Below are 4157 nucleotides of genomic sequence, written 5' to 3'. Positions count from 1 at the left end.
CCTGTCACTTCTGACAAACACATGATGATGAAAGCCCGAGTCGTATAACAGTTTCAGTCGAAATGAAACGGGGGACAGGCAACGTTGGCTTGTTTTAAATCGTAGAATGAGAGAAATAATTAGTAGTTATAAAGAATTTTTTGGTAAATGCTACCAATCTATAGTCATTTTTTGCCGTACTAAGAAACATATATGTCAAGCAGAACAATAATTCGTAAGTCCAACATCGGCTACATTTTACCGGCGAAAATGCAGGTACAGTAATTTACATTGAATGTGACATTTTACTAATTGGACAGACCTGCAATGCGACACGTTTAATTGGACATTCTTCTTCTTATTGAATGGCGTTAACGTTCCCTGTGGAACTTTTGCCTTCTCAACGTATGCATTAACTAGCGTCATTTATTAATACTTAGTTGAGATTTCGTAAGCCAAATAACACGCCTTGAATGTATTCCGAGGGGCAAGCTCTTGAATACGCGTGACCACAGTGCAAGTCGAAGGAAATTTCTTTGACGAAAAATCCCCCCGGCCAGAATGGGAATCGAACCCGAACACTCGGCATGATGATGTGAGATGCTAACCACTCGGCCACAGGTGCATTGGACATTTTTACTTCTAATTGAACCTTTTTGTCGCCACCAGACGCCGACACTGTACCACTCTCATCGTCAATGTCCAATTACAGGTCAAAACCACCTCCAATGCGACTCTGAGTGGTGCCTTGGTATATCGCATTATATGTAAATTACTGTATTAATAAGAGTACCGGTAAGTTTCTTCGTTTTTTTTTCTTCAAAAATTAATGTTTTATTCTGAAAAAATAGTTGCAAATTTAATATTCAAAGTAATGTTCATCGTTAGTCACAACTGTTTCCCATCTTTCTGGTAATTCACGGATCCCTTTGCGGAAATAATCGGTCGGTTTGTCGGCTCGATTCGATGCAAAAAACCCTTTCATTTATGCCGTTGGAGCAGTTGTTCGCACGTGAAAAAAGTAACAGGAGGGTTGGGTCCGAGACACGACCGCAAAGTTTACGTAGGATTCCGTTAGGCTATCTGTTGATTTTGGATATGTTTGGAGAATTACATCGTTAAACTCTTTGATAATGATTTGGTGGCCCTGAAAAGGTCCGTTTTGTTTGGTTGTTGGGAATTGTTTGTTCACTCCACCAGTGTTTACCGAGTGATGATGACAGAAGGATGGTAAACAGTCGTTGGATGGCGCGTATCAGATAAAAGATAACGAAGTGGAACGATTTATGATGAAAACCGTCCTCTGTGATCCTAGACGAGATGCCTCCTGGGTTATGTATGGATGGAATAAAGAAAACAAAAACTCACCAATGAGATAATTACCGATACCGAACACAATTATCAATTTTTCTCATCAGTAAAAACATGTTACTTTATTATATAGAAAACATATTTGAAATGGAAAAGGTAAATTCCTATTCTAATTTTCCGTTTCTGTGTGTTTATTCAACCCAATGCGGATTTTAATTGGACTATCAACAACTAATACTAAATGTAGAGCATATGGGAAATCACTTTTTCTAATATTTCTTCGCTTTTCCGATTTTTCCCGCCGCATAAACTTTTCTTGGGTGAAAAAATTTTATTTCCTAGAATTAATCGTATCACTCACCTTACATACAATATAAAAATGCCCCCGACTTGCATATATTTGAAATGCCGATTTCCCCCAGGCAGCTTGGTTTTGATGAACACATTTCGGTAGGAACAAAAGTTCCCACTACTTTCATGTATTCGCAATGTCGATTTCCCCCAGGCAGCTGGGTTTTGATGTCTCTGTTAGGGACCCGCTGCATGTCTCGTCAATTCGACCAATCAGAAGTGGGTATTTCCGTTCGGATAGGGGTTGAGATTTTTCAATTGTTCGATAGTTAGTTTCATGACATATATTATTTTCTTCAAAATAAAAATTGTTATGAAGTACCAAAATCGATTGACGCATAAATTTAATCAATCCATCATGAAATGACAGAGCAATAAGCGTTTGAAATTGGACAATTTTCACGATGTGCTCGATTTTCGATTTTCAGTTTGTACCTCAATATGTTCCCGAAAGACGTAATCCTACGTCAAAAACGGCGTTCGACGTCTCGTGGCTTCAATTCATACGGCACCCAATGTCCTATCTTTCGGGTAGTTTCCAATGCTTTTAAACGATCGGATAAGGTTTGCTGAGCTACTCCAAGTATATATGCAAGTTCTTGTTGCGTTTGTGGTGGATCTTAATCGAGTAAAGCCTCCAATTCTTCATCTTCAAACTTTTTTGTCGGATTTGTATCGGATGTTTTTGACATACAAATCGCGCAATGACAGTAGGTTTCCAATGAATGTCTGGAAATTTGATTCACTGGAATAATAATCAAGTTACGCCATCTGTTATAAAACCGAAGAAACTTACCGGTACACCTGATAGAACTATATCGAAACTCTAACCTCCGTATTGCCTTATGGCTACGATAAAAATGGCCAATACGCGCTTTTCTCTCCAGTCTTCAGATATGAAAACATTCAAGTTTACCTATTTCATCGAGCAAAATTTACTAACATCTGGTAGAGATGTGGAACAGTTGGCAATATGTACAAAAAAATTGTACATTCTACTAATGTTTGCATTACCAAAGGTATTTGGTAGTTTTCTAACGAGAGTTTTTCTAGGTGTAGATACAACCAAGGTGGGTCAATATATCAAAACCACTTTGTAGCCATCTTGGAAGTATACTGTGTTTTGTATGTAAACAAAACACAATACGCTTGTGCGCAACCTTGCTTGTGATCAGCCTGTTACTTTCACGGTTCAGGTGAATGATGTAAATAAATAATGTGATCAGCCTGTTACTTTCACAGTTCACGTAAATAATTACTGTTTTCGTATACCGCCCCCTAACCCACTTGAAACGTCCCCACCAGTTGCTAAATTGGGTTGCTAAACACAAATACGCAATCCCGCGATAGCTTGGCAACCATAAAATAGTGATTTTTGCTTTTCTACTGGCGACGCGTGAGTTCCTTAAAACTCGGAGCAAACAATCATAATTGTGTGACCTCTATTACCGAGGAACCACCAAACGCGCTCTGAGAAGCTGATCACGCTTTCGTTACTGTTGGTATGCCAAAGGGGTGATTGTTTCTGTACGACTGGATGTACATACCGTGCGTGTGTATGTGCATCAAGTATATGCATACAAGGTAGGATATTACTGAGGCATAATAGGAGATATCGGCAAGATTATTATTATAGATTATGATGCCACACATCCTCCACCATTCCAGAAATATAGAAGAAGTGCAAAGTTAAACGTAAAATAACGGAATGATCATTTGGCTAGCCTTTCATCGTTTTCACATAGAATATTTCTCAAAAATTCTATTGCTATACCTATCGTATCCTGATCCGCTATCGATAAGATCCGTCGTGAGCATTTTTACCTGCTGTATGAAAAAAAAGCTACCGCCATCTATTTTCAAAAGCGCGATTGATCTGGAACCACTGTCTACAAAGATTCTGCGCAATCATCCCGATCCGAGCCGCTATCGATCGAATCCTGCGCAGTCATTTCAAGTCGCTATCGACATCCAACCACCATCACGGCCCGCTGCCGAATAAGAACAACAAATATATCCTATGAAGATCTGGCAGTACGTTGTGGATAAGTTTAATGTGTTTTAATAAAATATTTCAACCACCTTTTGGATGTATATGCTTATTTATGAGGTTTAATTAACAAAATATCGAGTCAAATTCTGTTCTCCATACGGTCGTCCCGTGCCGTAGTTTGTTCTGCGCGGTCGTCCCGGTACGCATATAATTTTACTTCCATTTTTACAAAGCACGGTCGTCGCGATCCGCACTCTTAACATTTTATTTTTTGTCATACGGTCGTCTCTAGTCATAATTTTCTGCGCGGTCGTCATGATCCGCAAATAATGTTACTTCCATTTTTATACAGCACAGTCGCCCCGATCCGCGAATAATGTAACTCCATTTTTACATAGCACGGTCGTGCTGATCCGCACTCTTCACAATTTTTTTTCATACAGTCGTCCCGAGCCGTTCTTTTTTTGCGCTCTCGTCCCTATCCGCAAATACTATTACTACCATTTTTCACAGCACGGTCGTT

This window comes from Toxorhynchites rutilus, chromosome 1 (assembly GCF_029784135.1).
Source record: "Toxorhynchites rutilus septentrionalis strain SRP chromosome 1, ASM2978413v1, whole genome shotgun sequence".
Taxonomy (NCBI): domain Eukaryota; kingdom Metazoa; phylum Arthropoda; class Insecta; order Diptera; family Culicidae; genus Toxorhynchites; species Toxorhynchites rutilus.
This window is presented reverse-complemented; position numbering follows the sequence as displayed.